The sequence below is a fragment of the Sorex araneus genome, chromosome 2, assembly GCF_027595985.1.
Source record: "Sorex araneus isolate mSorAra2 chromosome 2, mSorAra2.pri, whole genome shotgun sequence".
Lineage (NCBI taxonomy): Eukaryota > Metazoa > Chordata > Mammalia > Eulipotyphla > Soricidae > Sorex > Sorex araneus.
Window position 1 is genome coordinate 124212346 of NC_073303.1, and position 17379 is coordinate 124229724.

The window sequence follows — 17379 nt, forward strand, 5'->3', positions numbered from 1 at the left end:
TCTCCCTTATCTCCTCCTTTTCTTTTATGCATATTCTTAGAATTTTAATGATATATTATGCAAAACTTGCATATTCTATATAATTGAGAAGTTTGTGGGTTTTTTGTGGTATACTTAATTTATTATTATTAGCACTGTAGTACTGTCGTAGTACTGTCATCCTGTTATTAATTGATTTTGCTCCAGCGGGTACCAGTAACATCTCCATTGTGAGACCTGTTGTTACTGTTTTTGGCATATCGAATATGCCACGGGTAGCTTGCCAGGATCTGCTCTTGCAGGCGGGATACTCTCAGTGGCTTGCCGGGCTCTCCAAGAGGGACAAAGGAATTGAACCCGGGTCGGCAAGGCAAACGCTCTACCCGCTGTGCTATGGCTCCAGTTGTTATTATTATTATTATTATTTTGGTGCAGTGGGGTTTGAAGGGCCAAAAACATATTCTTGAATCCTTGAGGTTCTATCACTATCACTATCACTATCATCCCGTTGAATCCTCAATTTGCTTGAGCGGTCTCAGTAATGTCTTCATTCGTCCTAGCCCTGAGATTTTAGCAGCCTCTCTTTACTTGTCCTTCCCAATGGTGCCACATTAGAGGCTCTTTCAGAGTCAGGAGAATGAGACCCATCATTGAGGTTAGTTGGGAAAAATCTAAGCCTTCAATATGGTTTGGTGACCAAAGGAGAAAGAGCACAATGGAAATAAATGTGATCACCAAGAAGTTCCGTTATTCATTTAGGGGCTCAGGATCTGTTACCTTAGGCCAGAGTATCTGAGGTAAAAGTGAAAGTCTGGAGAACTTGACCAATTGGAAGAAGAGTTGACCCAGAGAGGTGGGTCAGAACTAGAGAGACCAGCCAGGAAGTGAGGTTGCATTTCCTTCCAGTGCCGTCTCCTCCCTATAAACCTTACTCCCAGTGTCCCCAAAGATTAGGCCCAGTTGCAGACTTTTGTTGAACTCTTGACAATGGGAAGATTTCCCTCATAGAGTTGCCCTGACTCAGTATGTTTCAAACCTTGTTTGCCTCTCTCCCAGCTTCTGGGCTGTGTACCTTGATACTCATTCCTACCCCCTCACCTCACCTCTTCCTTAAATGGTGCTGGGTGAGTCGGCCTAGAGGGTGGGTGGAATATTATAGAACCTGCTCTTCCTGAGACAGCCAGCATCAGCTTTTCTTGAAATTGGTCACGCATCTTGTTGGGACATCTGTGGAAGTCCCCAAATCACTGTGTTCCAACTCAACTTCCTCTGATCCAGAGTCCCCCAGCACCCAGGTCAACTCTCATGTCATCATCGGTGAGATGGAGGAGAGTTAGTGGTAGAAGGGGTGCCTGGCAGTGTCCACCAAGAGCTGTGGAAATTGTATATTTATGTAAAGTTGAGCAATGATGACATAGGCCGCCTCTCAGAAGCTGTGTGTGCCCTCAGAAAGGGACCCAGGCATGGCCATTTGCTTCATGTTGAGGCATCTGGCCATCCATAAGGACACGTATGCGCATGGCCTCCCATTCTGCCTGAGCACTGGAGAATTTGTTAAAAATAAACCACCTTCGCATTGCTCTGAAATTTTTTAGGCAATTCATGCTGTTTTAAAAAGAAAAAATAAAAGAGTAAAGGAAAAAGTTGATTGTAATCCTGCTAGGGTGGGTTTTGGTTCACTTTATATATATTTATATATAATTTTATAGAAGACATATGTATATCCTTATTTTATTTGATTTTTTTTCTTGTGTCAGAGATTGAACACGAAGATTTCTACCTGGGAGGCATGTCCTCTGTCCTCTGGGCCACATCCCTGCCCGGCCTTGATGTTCCCTCCCTCCTTCCCTCCTTATCAGCTCTTAATTTGTCATCTATCAGTGTCTTCAACAGAAAAAGAAAAAAAAAGCAATAAACTTTAGTCTTAAAATTAGATTTATGGTGAGCTACTATTTCACTTTTCTTTTTTGTGTTTGGGCCACACCTGACTGAGCTCAGGGCTTTCTCCTGGCTCTGTGCTCAGGGATCAGTCTTGGTTGGGTGCCAGGGACCCTATTGCAGGTACTTGTTACATGTCTAAATGTTCTTTAAAAAGGAGATGTCTTTTAAAAATATCCAGTACCTGAAATTCTCTTTCCTTGAAATTTTGATTATTTTTTATATGTTATATGATAAGTTACATGATGGGAAACTTCTTTCTATGTGTACATGTGCTTTTAAAAAAGTTCTGCATCTGTTGGATTTCTAGATGTGAAGCTGCAGAGTAACAAGCATCTCTAGACAGATAGCTTCTATTTATTTATTTTTTTTACAAGAAATATCCAAGAACGTTTTTCCTAGCCCTTGACAGAAACATGTATTATTTTGTGAAAAACAATCTTTGGAATGTTATCCATGGTTGGAAGCCTTGTTTTTTTGATTATTGTGATACTGAACATTTCTTAGGTACATTTTGGCTGTGTGTATCTTCTGTAGATTGTTACTTCATGTCCTCAGGCAAGAGTTTTTAATGGAATAGTATGGGGTTAAGGTAATGTGTTTTCCCAAATACATAGATCCTATGAAAAGTGTTTCATTATTATAATGATCACCAGCGTTGTCCTTTTGCTTTACCTGCTGCCTGCTCTTTCTCTGGTTTTTCTCTTTCTAAGTGCCCCAAATTGTTGCCAGTGACTGATCTTATCTATTTTTTAATTTGTGACTCTGGGCCAGATGAAAGTATAATAAAGATCAAAGAAGGACGGGGCCAGAGCAATAGCACAGTAGGAAGGGCACGTGTCCTGCGTGCTGCCAACCTGGATGGGATCCCATAAAATCCTCCAAACCCCACTGGAGTGACCGTTGAGTGTAGAGCCAGGGATGAGCCCTGAGCACTGTTGCTGTCACCCCTCCAAATTTTTTTCAAAAATAGAAGGTCATAAAGGGGTAAAACAGCAGCAAATTCAGATGACCCCAACCTGATCTATTTCTCTTGGCAATCTGCTTTAGCCTCTCATGCTCCCTTCCTCCTGCTGTCCTCCTGCCTTTTCATCCACCCACCCAGCAAATATTTATGAGCCAACTGCAACATGTGACTCTAGGAATGATTCTGCCATCAGCAGCTCTGACCTCTCCGCTGAGCTCCAGTCTTGGTGAGTGAGGAGCTGGCATACCTGGAATGCTCTCTCTCTCCCCCTCCCTCCCTTCCTCCCTCCCACTCTCTCCCTCCCTCCCTCTCTCTCTCTTCTCCTTCCTCCCTCCCTTCCTCCCTCCCTCTCTCTCTCTCTCTCTCTCTCTCTCTCTCCCCCTCCCTCTCGCCTCTCTCTCTTTGTTCCTGTTGGCTTTCCCTGAGTGCAGATTCTCATGTCTAGTGGGTGCCTTAGTCTGTAAGAAATTGAAAACAAAAGTACATAAAGCAGATGACTTCAAAACCACTTACCTTTATTTCTTACAGTTCTGGATGCTGGGAAGGGAGGAAGCTGGACGGGTAGGTTTACTGCCTGGTGAGCGTTCTCTTCCCCATGAACAGATATTTCTTGCCATGTGCTTTTGGGGTATGCGAAGTCAGCTTGTCTAGCTGGCAAATGTCTTGCCCATGTCCTCCTTACCTCTGTCCGTCCTCTTGCTGTGTGTGAACCGGATGTACCGGTACTTGATCATGTGCTTGATCTGCCCCTTCATAGTGATACAGAAAAGCCTGATGAAGTACAGCACCAGGATGGGCCAGAACACTGGCATGTTGAAGGCCTTGAAGGAGGTGTGGGCCATGGCCACCAGGATGCCCCTCAGTCCCCACATGACAGAACTTAAAATCTGGGAGCTTCTGAGGAAGGGCTGAACGCCTTATTCTCCCAAATGGGAAGAGGCGGGCTTTGTCTGTGTTTTCCATGAAAGATGGGCCCATCTTGGGGAAAAGAAAGTGACGAAAAGATTGAAGTCATATTCCCCTTCCCCCCCAGGGCATAGGTGCCCACGTCCCAGCCCTGCCTCAGGTAAACTCGGATCATGCAGACAAAGCTCAGGCCAGCATGACCAGCCATTGCCTGGCTGTGTAAGGCATCAACTTGTCCGGATGGAACTGGTATATCTCTCTGAGCCTCGTACACCACAGATGGCTTCCTGTGGACGGACATTCCCTGTCCGACATTCTGCATCTGCTAGCTCCGGGCAGAGGTACGGCTGCCCCTCTGAGGGGCAGGTGGGTCCTGGGTGGCCTTGAGCCAGAGCCAAGACCCCGCTGTAGCTCTGCTCTCAAGCATGAGGTGCCTGGGGGCCGCACTGTGGCCGAGCGTGGGGACAGGTGGTTGCGCCTGCATTCGCCTCTTTGGGAAGCTGCCTATTCCTTCCTGATATCAATCCTTTTCTTTCCTTCTCTTTTTAAGCCTTGTTACATCATTTTGGGGCCTTCATTTCCATCCCCTATACCAGACTGTAAACCACTGGAAGACACATCAATGTAGGCTACATCTGACATAGGAAATAGTGGCAGAATTTTCCTGGGTAATGTAAAGGATGACGTGAAAGTTATGAAATTAATGTGTAGTTGACTAATGCCCAGTGAATCATCAACAAGGAGAATGATGCTGGTGAAAATCAGTGCATGTGAATTGGTCCTTCTTACCTAGAAAGGGTTCCTCCAGGCTACTCCCCCTCATTGGGGGCTCCTGTTGCTTTTGGTCCAAATTTCCCAAGCTTCTGTGAGACTAGAAGAAGAAAAAATTCAACAGAGTGGAGTGAAGCCTGGGAAATGTTCAGTTTTGAGCCTTTAAATCCCAATGAGCAAGGTTATTTTTAGGCTTCTCATAGACACTTGTGAGTGAGTTCTCAGTCAGGAGTGAGGGGGCAGCTCCTGGAAGTGGGGGGTGGAGGGATGGTCTTTTCCCAGGAAGCAGCTGCTGTGGAGAGTTCTACCACCAGTGAAGTTATGGCGGACTCCTGGGGAAGACGCAAAAGCTCCAGGGGCCTTTGATACTTCTATTTGCCTTTCAGTTTCCCATCGTCATTTTCTTTCTCTGAGACACCATTGTCCAAGGGCCTGGAAGGGGATGGGGTGTTTCTCTCATTGCTCCGTGAGCTTGTTTCTGAGGAGATTCTATTGTTCTTGGTTCTTGGCAAGCTGCGGCTATGCCGGTCCTGTTGAAACAGCAGCATGGTAAAGTATTTAAGATGGTTTTGGAGTCCGGCCGCAAGGGACAGCTCATTGATCCCCTCTTCCCCTCTGGTGGACATTTTTCAATCGAAATCAGCTCAAACATGGGTAAGGAGCTAGCACAGGAAAGGGTGAATTACGTAGTTGCTGTTGACGCATCATCTGAAGAAAAATATAAGTACCAGAAGTAATAGCAAATGAACACACATCCCTGTCAATTTGGATTAAATACCTTAAACAGAGGATGAGCACTCTTCTTCAAATACAGAAGGCTTTGCCTGGCAGTACCAGAACAGATGTGATGGGTGAATTGATGGGCATTTTTCACATCTTAAATCCTAGGCTAGACTTTCTCATATCTTTTCTTTCGTGAGTTGAATGTTCTGTTTTCCAGCCGGAACCTAAGAATGTTATTTTCCAAATTTTAAAGACATTGACTTAATGAATGGGAATTAAATTTGGTGACTACTATTGCTTATTCTGCCAGCAAACCCTAGCAGATGACAAAATGAAAGAACAAGAAGTGGCAACACTTTTGTAACATTAATATGCAAGAGCAGCTGATCTCACTTAGTTCTGCAGCTCATTTTGTGAATGTGTGTGCCTCCTGCTAGAATTTCCTACCACACAGGTACCCAGGACGCTAGTCGCTTGTTTTTAGTAAGGGTTGTAAATCCACTAAATGCTGCCGTGTACACAAACTTCTGTCTGATCAAGTGAGGTAGACCCAAGCCTAGAGACGTGGCTCCAACCTCAGGGAACTCTTACTGGAGAGTAGAGAGTCAAGGCCAGCTGCAATGGACACTGCTCAGATGCAAGACTGTATGGGAGCACAGTCAGCCACGCAGAGCAAAGGAACACACCACGCCAAGCACTGCGGCAATGCGAGCCCAGATGGAAATAATATTCTTAGATACAGAGAGCCAGCAGCGCAAGGGAAGCAAGCCCCTGGGGGCGGAGGGGACGTCAACTGGCAAGCTGCGAGTCAGTGCTCTAGCCTCTTCTGCATCCTTGTTCCCTCGTGAATGGGCCCCTCCATTTCATGGGGCAAGATTTTGCAGGTCTGAAGTGACAGGTGTCTTTCCCAAGAGGGGATCAGTGAGATTTTTTAAAGGAACCTGTTATCTATTCTGAGTCTGGATTCTGTCCTGTGCATTTCACAAATCCCTGGGGCCTCTGGTGGCAGAAGGCAGTGGCTTCAGGAAGATAACTTCTGGATTCTCTTCCTGGAGAGTTTTTGTTGAAAGGAAATGATGTTGAGGGCATATAAGGACAGCTGGAGGGTGTGTGCATGCGTGTGTGTGTGTGTGTGTGTGTGTGTGTGTGTGTGAGAGAGAGAGAGAGAGAGAGAGAGAGGTCCAATTCATATCAATTAAAATTATAGTTGGAAGGGTGAGAAAAAAGGCAAGCAGAATTAGTGTTGGAGTGATGTTTTTATTTTCCCCCCATGTCATTCATGTGATCCAATCCATGACTGACATCTCAATGGACTGCAGAGTTAGGCTCAGTTTGACTTTTAAGATGATTTCACATCTTTCCCTGTGACCTTGGGTGCTCCCGAACCCAGTGTGCCAGAAACGCACACAAAGACAAATAAGGAAGTGACCCAGAGTTTGCACAAAGGAGAAGGTCACGCCAGGGGCAGCCTATTTCTCTCCTTGGCTTAGGACTTGGCAATGGTTTGGGGGACTCTCTCAGGCAGGATTTCCTGGGTTAAACCAATGCCTCATTTTATCATTTTTCTCTCCTTCTGGATCCCCCCTTTCCAAAGCAAATGATTCGCCACTGGATCATTGTCAGTCAAATCCTCTCTTAGTAATATCTGCTGGGAGTCTTAGAAATGACTCTGGAGGAAGCACCAAGCAGCAGTGAGAGAGGAGAAGCCTAGATGAGGCCAGGGAGTGGCAAACATGGCCCTGACCAGTGCTATGGAAAGTTAAGAGAGGATGGGTTGAGGGAGCACGGGGCAGAGTTCTAGAAGTTTCTGTGCCCCTGAACTTGGAGTTTCTATTGAAGGACCTGGAGGACTCAATGTATTTTTTATTACTGTTGTTGTTGTTATGATTGATTTTATTGTATTGGTTTGGAGGCTATACTCAGGGTATTTATGACTCCTGGTGGTGCTGGAAATTTAATGAGGGTCTGCTGTTTGCAAGGCAAATGCCTTAACCCCTGTACTCTCTCTTTGGTTCTGATATCTGATTATTAAGGAATGCCAGCATGTCAAAAATGTAACATCTTTTCCTTAACTTTGTTCTGAAGGCAAACTTTGCTAAATTGGAATATCCTCAGAGTATTCTCTAAATAAATGTTTGTTAACTTGTATTGAGTATTTTTGACATAGTGGGGGTCTTTGCTTGTTTTGGGGCAACACCTGGCAATGCTCAGGGCTTAATCCTAGCTCTGTACTCAGGGATCACTACTGGCAAGCTTGGGAGACCATATAAGGTGCCAGGGATTGAACCCAGGTCAGCTGTGTGCAAGGCAAATACCTCACCTGCTGTGCTATCACTCCAGCCTTAGTGTTTAAAATATTGTTTCAAAAGAAATGGTGTATAAGATGCAAAGACAGCCCACAGAATGGGAAAAATTATTTACCCAATACCTATTTGATAAAGGTTAACATAAAAGTTATATAAGATACTGGTGGAACTTTACAAGAAAAAAAATCCAATCCCATCAAAAAATAGGGAGGGGAAATGAATAGAAACTTCCTTAAGGAAGAAATTCAAATGACCAAAAAAAAATATGAACAAATGCTCTACTTCACTAATCATTAGGGAGATGCAAATCACACACAATGAGATATCATCTTACACCATAGAGACTGTCACATATCCAAAAGAACAAGAGCAACCAATGCTGGCCGAATATGGGGAGAAAGGAACTTTCCTTCATTATTGGGGGGAATACCGACTGGTTCAGCCTTTTGGGAAAACAATATGGCTATTCCTCAAAAATTAGAAATTGAGCTCCCATTTGACCCAGCAATACCACTTCTGGGAATATATCCTGGATGCCTCAAAACACACAGCAGAAATGTCATTTACATTTCTATGTTCATTGTAGCACCAGTCACAATAGCCAGAATCTGGAGACAGCCTGAGTGCCTGAAAACAGATGACTGGATAAAGAAACTATGGTAGGGGCTGGAGTGATAGCACTGCAGGTAGGGCATTTGCCTTGCACGCGGCCGACCCTGAGTTCGAATCCCAGCATCCCATATGGTCCCCTGAGCACTGCCAGGAGTAATTCTTGAGTGAAGAGCCAGGAGTAATCCCAGTGCATCGCCGGGGGTGACCCCCCCCAAAAAAAGAAACTATGGTACATCTAAACAATGGAGTACTATATAGCAGTTAGGAAGGACGAAGGATGAAATTTGCTTATAAATGGATGGACATGGAGAGTATCACTCTGAGTCAAAGAGTCAGGAGAGGGACAGTATATACTATAGGGAGACAGTACATAGAATGAGGGCATTCATTTGTGAGATCTATGTATATATATGTGTGTGTATATATATACATATATATATGTCTAATATTCAAGGCGAGGGTAAACAGGGGCCAGGACTGGTCAATGGTTGGAAGCTTGCCACAAGAGTGTGTGTGGGGTGAAGGACAGTTAGGATAGAGAAGGGACCAACATGACAATAATAGTTGGAAATGACCATTTTGGACACAAACTGAGTGTTGAAAGTAAGCAAAGGTATATACCCAATAACCTTTCATTATCTGTATTGCAAACTGTAAGGCCTGAAAGGAGAGAGAGACAGAGACAAAGATAGATAGATAGATAGATAGATAGAGAAGTACCTGCCACAGAGCAGTAAGGCAGGGGTGGGGGGATGGGGAGAGGGAAACTGAGACCATTGGTGATGGGAAAAGTATACTGGTGAAGAACTGCTGTTTGACCCAGCAATACCCAGCATTATATGACTGAAATCCAATTATGAACAACTTTGTAACTATATATCACTGTAATTCAATAAAAAACAAAATAAAATATTATATTGTTTCATCATGGTATAATGTCAGTGAGTGAGGTTGAAGTTTCTGTTCAGTTTCCACCTCAAAGTCTAGTTTGTGAGACACTTCCTCCTCTTAGCATCAAGGTCACCATCATCACTTTTGTCATTATCTCCAGAGAATGGACCTTCCTCTTCTGTATTTTTAGATGGAGAGTTGAAAATCAAAAATATTCTCATGTCCTCCAAAAATAAATGGCTTCCAGAGTAAGTTCTTTTTGGCTGCCCTTGCATTAACTTTCATTATGTGTCAGGACCTGGTTTTAAGCTGTGATGATGGGTGTAAAACTGGGCAGTCACTTGAGATATTCAGGAGGCATTGTGTTGAAAATGAACACATGGGCTTATGTGTTCCTCTGCTGGGTCTGTCTCGAGTCCCTTTGCTGCATGAAGGTGCTGGAAGGAGGGAACAGGAGTGAGTCCTGTTTTTGTATCTGGTCAGCTCATCAGCAGCTCCTTGGTCAGAAGTTGGGGGTCTAAGGGAAGGCTCTTGCCTCTCAAGGGGTCAAACTGGACTTGGCCTGTTTTTGTTGCAGGAGAGACCCCACAAGAGCTGAGAGGGACGTCCAGGCCAGACTGTCTGGGTTGGAGTCTGCACCCTGCCCTCCCCATCCTGGTGACTGGGGCCGTAGGCAGGACCTTTCTCTCCTTCAGACTGTTTCCTCACTGACACGTGGGAGACTACACATCTAGCACTTTCTCCAGGAACATCTTAGCCACAACATTTTCACCACGTCAATCATTGGCCATAGGCAGTTTGGCCATTGGGAACCAAAGCAGCAACTGCCTGATGCCTTAATGAATGTCTTCATTGATTGGTCTGATGCACTTCCTTGACATTCGTAAATTTTCCAGTTTGCTCTAATCCCCCCCCTCCCCCCTTATGAATTAAGAAACTGACTCTTTGGGAACGATCAGGGATCTTTTTCTGGGACAGGGTATGCTGTCTGGCTCCACACTCTCACACTTCCAGGAAGTATCATCACTGGCAAATAACAAAATAAAAATGGCTTCATTCTACCAATGAACAAAAGGACCTTGGTTGGGGCTGGAGAGATAGCACAGCGGGTAGGGCATTTGCCTTGCACGCGGCCGACCCGGGTTCAAATCCCAGCACCCCATATGGTCCTCTGAGCATGGCCAGGGGTAATTCCTGAGTGCAGAGCCAGGAGTAACCCCTGTGCATCACCAGGTGTGACCCCCCCAAAAAAAGCAAAAAAAAAAAAACAAAAACAAAAGGACCTCGGTATCTATTTCTCCAAGGAAAACATCTCAGCACAGGTTGCTGTGCCACTCTCACAGAAGTCAGGTTTCAGCGGGCCCTACTCACTCTTGTTTTTCTGGCATCATCATCATTATTATTATTATTTTGGTTTGGGGGCCATACCTGGTGGTGTGCTCAGTGCCTTCTGGCTCTGTGCTCAGAAATCATTCCTTGTGGTTCTGGGAGACTATTTGTGGTTTTGGGGATGGGATGGGGTTGGCAGTATGGAAGTGCCTTGAATCCTGTACGAGCTCTCCAACCCATCCCCCTTTCCTCTTTTACAGCAAAAATCACCTTGTGGCCATTTTGTTCTGGGGTAAGTGTTGGCAGTGAAAATGGTGGTGACACTTCTGAGAACCAGGGTGTTTGTGCTAACCACTCCTGTCTAGAACCGTTCAGAGAGTTGGGTGGTCAGACAGTCCATTCTTGGCACAGGGCCTGGCAGAGAGAGCAAGTGTTTCAGGGAGGAGAAGAAGGTTCTAGAAGTACCCATTAAATTTTATTATATACTTGGATTTTATTATGGTAATAAACGTATCTCACCTGCATGACCGTAGTTGACTTGGAGGTGCTAAGGGTTAGTAAGATTAAATTCCTCCCCCTCCCCCATCTGTCTGTAGAATGCTCTCTCTGTCTCTGTCTCTGTCTCTGTCTTTGTTTTACCTATGCCAATGACAGATATAGCAAGGCTTGGTCAGTGTGTCAGGAACAATGTTCATGTAGAACAGGAGATATTGCTGTTATTTACACTTAGAAAATGTGAACCCAGTTGTGCCCTGTTGGTGTGGGAGCTCAGTAGCTCCTCAGTGGCTCCCTCCCTGACCCAGGAATACTACAGGGGGGAAAGGGGAGGGTAAGCTCTAGTGCCCGGGCATCCTTATCCCGAGACTTGGCAGTGGAGGGAGTTTGTGCTTTGTTCTCCAATGGAGAACTGGTGGGGGCTGGGCGTGGGGGCTGGAGGTTCCCAGAGCTCAGACACAGGAGGAGCACATGGGTTAATGCCGGGCCATGGCAACCGCACAGAATGCATAAACAGCACTGGGCAATGAGCTCATTTCTGCTTTGGGAACCTAAAGGTAAACACAGTTGTATTTGTTCATGTAATCATTGCCTTGTTTGAGATTGTTTATGTTTAGAAGTTCATGCTGGAATATTTATCAATTCGGGTACAGAAACCGACCCGAGCCACTTGAGTTGAAAAAAAAATTCATTGGAAGGCCACTGGGCAGTTTCCAGAAGAAAAAGCATGAATCGTAAGGGAGCTGGCCTCCACAAGGAACCTGGGCATCTCTGAGTGCTAAATACTGGGAGAAACAAAGGGAGACTTTTTCCAGGACACACTTTAGATGTCTCAGCCTTGGATCATTTTCCTTTCTTTTCCTGTCTTTTTCTTTTCTTTTCTTGGTAGGAAATAGGTTTAGATCATACCATACTATGCTTAGGACTTACTCCTGGCTCCGTGCTCAGAGATTACTCATGTCTCTGTGCTCAGTTAGAGCTTAGGGGAACCATGTGTGGTGTCAGGGATCAAATGGGAGTTGACTGCATGCAAATCAAGTCTTTCCTTCCCGTCTCATCTTTCAGGTCCTCATTTTCTGTTCTAACATTCATTTCTTGGAAGAGTGAGTAGGCTGGGGCTTTGGCATCACCTCTGGCAGAAGAGCCACTAAGATTGCCAGGGGGTCTTGCTGGGGAGGCAAACCCTCACCCATACAAGAAAATAGTGTTTTCATTCTCTAGCCTTCATCCCTAATATTTTGGACCTATAGATGATCGGGCTTAGGCTATACCTCAAATGGTAGAGCACATGCCTAACTGGTACGAAGCCCCGGGTTCCATCTCTAGTACCATTAATTACTAAAAACGTAAACAATTAAAGGCAATTGTAGAATCTTTTTCTGAGCTCTTAGCACCTGGCCTGGGATTGAAGTGAGTCTGATGGCAGCTGTGGGTGAGCAGTAAGGAGTTCTGGGCCCCTGGGTTGAGGGGCAGGGGTGGGGCCAGCAAGAGAGTGTGGCCCAGACAGGGAAGCCTCTCATGCTTGGGTATCTGGGGAGTCCTCCATGACAACCTCACAACTTTGAAATTTCACTATTCAATAAACATCTTAACATTCTGCCCCTCCCCCATTATTTTTAGAATGGAAAGGATAGATTTCTTATTTATTTATTTATTTATTGCTTTTTGGGTCACATCTGGCAATGCACAGGGGTTACTCCTGGCTCTGCACTCAGGAATTACTGCTGGTGGTGCTGGGCGGGACCATATGGGATGCTGGAAATCAAACCTGGGTCGGCTGTGTGCAAGCCAAAAACCCTACCCGCTGTGCTATCACTTCAGCCCCACATTCTGCCTTTTTGCTACCTCTTTTGGACTCTCTGGCACTTCCCTGCCTGCCAACCCCCGCCCTGTTCTCTCCCTGCATTCCTCTGGGGCATCTGGGTTTTGGAAGCATTGGCACTGAGTCGAAATTTATGACTTGTCATGACCTAATAAAAAAAATAAGAGAGAAATCTGAAGTCGGCAGTGACATCATGGAGGGCTATATTTGGAAGGGAGGTAAGAATTGGGGGTGGGGGTTTTCACAGGGCTCCACGCTGCATTGACCTGTGACTGTGTGGGGCATTGGCCCCCAGGAACAGCCTGTGGTCCAATTGAGAACAGAAATTTGATTTTGGCAAAATGCCCTCTTTTTTTTTTTTACCAGACACTGTGATTTTGAGGGGTTTTGTTGTAGGCAGTAGTGGTACATAAAAAGCTATTTTATTTTCAGTTAGTTAGTTTTGATTTGGGGGCCACACTCAGCAGTACTCAGGGCTTCCTCCAGGCTCTGTGCTCAAGAATCACTCCTGACAGGCCTGGAGGACTGCACGGGATGCTGGGGATCGAACCTGGGTCAGCCCCATGCAAATGCTTTACCCACTGTACTATCTCTCCAGCCCCTATTTATTTTTATTTTTATAGTGAGACTCTCTCAGGCATGTACACAGTAGAGAACAATAAATGTAGTCCCCAGATCTAATAACTATCCATTTTCTCCTTTTAGAAAAAGATAGAAAACTATCTTTTTCTCTTATTTCACTAAGATCTTTCCCTGTATTCCTTTTTCGTTTTTCTTCTTCTCTCATTCCACTAAGATATTTGACTACAAACCTCATACTTCATTCAGTTTACCTCTCCTTACTTCAGCACGCCTCTCTAATATTAAGGCCAAGATAGTGTTATTTTAAAGCTTGTGTTTAGATACATGTGTAAAGGTAATGAAGATGATATACGGCGTGAGAGGCGGTGTTTGCGTTTGCTCAGCTTGGCAGTCGTCTGCGGTGAATCAGCACATTTGTCTCTATGGTGGGCTGAGACTGTCAGCTCAGACATTTCAGGAGTCACTGAGTCTTTCCATAGATTTAAGTGAATTATAATCAAAATAGCCTTGGCCAACCTGGAGGTCCAGGAGGAATTCTTTTTTTCTTTAAAAGGAAAATGGCTCAATCAAGCTTTAGAAAGGCCAGTGGGAGGTTCATTCTGACCGACTCAGCCACAGGGAGGGCTAGCTGACCCCTGAAGGGGGCCTGGTGCTGCCATGCTGTGTGGCCGGTGGGACAGCAGCAGAGGCTGAAGCAGAAGTGTGAAAGGAGTCTGCATTCCATTTGGCTTCTTGTCATGTTCTCCCTTTAGGTCACATCTTAGAGTTATTGGTCCAAAGAACCACAGACATGGATTGCTGATTGTCATCATCTAGCTAAGCCCGAGCGAGGTTAGCCAGCCCCTCTCCTGTCCAAAGATGTGGGAGCAAGGATTGATGCTTTCCTTTGACTGGTGTGGAGATCCCCTGCTTGACTGCCCCTCAGCCCTAGTGGGACTGTAGGGGCCTAGCCTTGTGATCAGGCTAGATTAGCCACACACCCAGAGTATGGAAGCTCCAGCTTGGTGAGCACTTCTGTGGGAGTTGTTATTATGGGTGAAGGGACTGAAACAGTCTGGGAGAGAGACCCAGGCTCAGGGACTACTCCTGACTCTGTGCTCAGGAGTAACTGCTGGTGCTCAGGGGATCATATACGACAGCAGAGGTCGACCCAGGATCTTGGCCAAGCAGCTGAGAGCAAGGCAAGTGCCTTAGCTCCTCTGCTATCTCCCCCACTCCTGTCCAAGGGTTTTTACTTGACTTTTCATGGACCTCATGACCGCTGCTTGGGAAGTGCGGATGCTACAGATAAGTGACTTTGCCTGCATATTGATTTTCTATGGAAAAGAGAAGTCAGGGAATAGTTTGACAGCGGACGTTGTCCACATTATCATCAAAACTGCCATTGCTAGGCATTTACTTCTCTCAACTCATGTCTAGAAAAGAATATAAAAATAGACGAAAATAAAATAAGACCATCATCATGTTGTCTACCAGTTTCACTGGTGGTGAAGTTTGCTTTATACCAAGTTTTGACTGGGTTCCATGACTAAAAATAATCTCTCTGTGTACGTGAAGTTTCACCAGGGCAAATGGCTTATATTTATGCATGTCTGAAGCCCTCGCTGATGGTGGCGTGCCATGGAGGCAGGTCTGGAATGAAAACCTCAGACTGGGAAGGGAATTTGAATGTCATGCCGACTACATTTAAAGATATTATCCAAAGACTGAGGAGTTTGGTTTCATGGATTGAGGCTTACTGGGGACCAGCAGCCAAAGTCCATTTCATTTCTCGCTTCTTGATAAGTAGGGCTGATGGATGGCTATCGCTATATATATATATATATATATATATATATATATATATATATATATTCCATTCCCAGAGTCCTTCATTCTGTGGGCCCTGTTTTAGGTTTTGCTCAAAGAAAATAAGGCTTGGCTCACCAGATTCATACTGCCTAGGGAATAACCAAGAGCAGGCCATTTGAAAAATAACCAAGTGTGCATGAAATGGCAGTGAAATTTGTGATTTTTTTTTTTGCATTGAGGTTCACTTTTCCTTTGTCTTGTCCTCAATGGTCAGTGGCATTGGGTGGCTGGGATAACTCTACTGGAATAGTCTATAGGACTTGGAGGTCCATCAGCATTAAAAGAGAATTTTGTCCATCTGCCCTGACTGTGAACATGTGCAGTGAGAGCAGCCATGGCTTTCTTCTCCGTCCATTCCTTGGACACTTGTGCTCAGACTAGACTCAAAGTGTCATAATAACTTGTGAAAAACTTTTTTCTAATTTTTTTGTTTGCTCCTCCTCCTCTTTCTCTTCCTCCTCCTCCTCCTCTTCTTCCTCCTTCTCCTTCTCTTTCCTCCTCCTCTTCCTTCTCCTTCCTCCTCTTCCTTCTCCTTCCTCCTTCTCTTCCTCCCTCCACCTCCTCCTCCTCTCCTTCTTCCTCCTCCTCCTCCTCTTTCTCTTCTTCCTCCTCCTCTTCTTCCTCCTTCTCCTTCTCTTTCCTCCTCCTCTTCCTTCTCCTTCCTCCTTCTCTTCCTCCCTCCACCACCTCCTCCTCTCCTTCTTCCTCCTCCTCCTTCTTCTCTTCCACTTTCTTCTTCTTCTTCTTCTTCTTCTTCTTCTTCTTCTTCTTCTTCTTCTTCTTCTTCTTCTTCTTCTTCTTCTTCTTCTTCTTCTTCTTCTTCTCCTCCTCCTCCTCCTCCTCCTCCTCCTCCTCCTCCTCCTCCTCCTCCTCCTTCTCCTTCTCCTTCTCCTTCTCCTTCTCCTTCTCCTTCTCCTTCTCCTTCTCCTTCTCCTCCTCCTCCTCCTTCTCCTTCTCTTTCTCCTTCTCCTTCTTCCTCCTCTTCTCCCCCCTCCCCCTTCTTGTTCTTTGCCAAGAGCCCATGTTATGGACTGACTATTATTTTCACTCATGGTGCCCCGTGGACTGTAGGGGACCAACAGTATTCCTTGCTGGAAACCGCAGTCAGCTGTGCTTCCCAGCACGTCACCCCGATCATCTGATCTGTATTCTCATTCTTTCTGCTGCTTTCCCAGTGAAAGAATCTTTTCCACTTCTGTTTTGGTTTTGCTTTATTTTGGGACCTCTCAAGTCCCAGGGCCCTTACAAAACTCTCAGTCAATCGGGCTGGCACTTCAGAGTGAAGGTCCCAGGATACTGTGCTGCTCGGGCCCTGCCCTACCGGGGCTTTCCCGGGCTACCCTGTCAGTGCCCGGGGCACTCTAGAGCCATTCCTGCTGTGGGATCATGTGCCAGGGATCAGTGCTGGCTGCATGCAAGGCATAGGCCTTCACCTGTGTACCATGTCTTTGGTCCCGAAGATGGCCAAGCCAAAGGGAGGGCTCACTGGCTGCTGTAATGTCCCTGACATGGAGGTCCTATGGCTGGAGACTGGTGTCCTTGGTGTGTGCCCTAGCAGGCATTTCCAAATGCCCATCTGTCAGCATTTACCAGTATTTACCCTGAGTGGTAATGGACTTTAAACCACTCATCAATAACACTTCCTCTTCCCATCCTGTCTTCTAAAGGTTTATTGTATTAAAAGTTGAGCAATGAAGAGCTTGATGAATGTTGAGTGACTCAGACCACAAAATTACACCGAATGTCAGGAGATTAGCATGATTTGAAAATAGGTTTTCCTTAATACCACACTTCTGGGGAGATGGGGAATGTTGGTTGGATTTGAGAAATAAACAAAAAGGGTGTTCAGTCAAATGAAGCCATTGAGCCACAAACAACAAGAGACCAAGGTCTGGAGCTGCTTAGGACTTGGGTTTAAAGAACAATTTAATTTATTTATTTAGACACTGGGCACACTCAGCAGTGCTTAGGGGCTATCCCTGACTCTGCCTAGGGTCACTCTTAGCTGTGCTTGGGCATGGACACTGGGTCGGCACGTGCAAGGCCAGACCCCTTCATTTAAAGCTTAGTTTAAAGCAGGCAGAAATAGCAATGAGAATGTTAATTTCTGTAGTAGTGGCTGTAGTTTGAAAATGTTAGCAATAATATTTCTGACTTGAAAACCATCAGATCTGGTGAGGGTTACACTGAGCTCATTTCTTTGAAAT

At 45.4% G+C, this 17379-nt stretch overlaps 1 protein-coding gene and 1 pseudogene across 1 annotated transcript in view; one reads left to right on the forward strand and one right to left on the reverse strand.

The window, feature by feature from the left end:
- The window catches only part of NCALD (neurocalcin delta), a 401970-nt gene that overhangs the window by 74104 nt on the left and 310487 nt on the right, over window positions 1-17379 (forward strand). The window lies entirely within an intron of this gene.
- On the reverse strand, window positions 3532-4112 carry LOC101553417 (protein RER1-like; annotated as a pseudogene).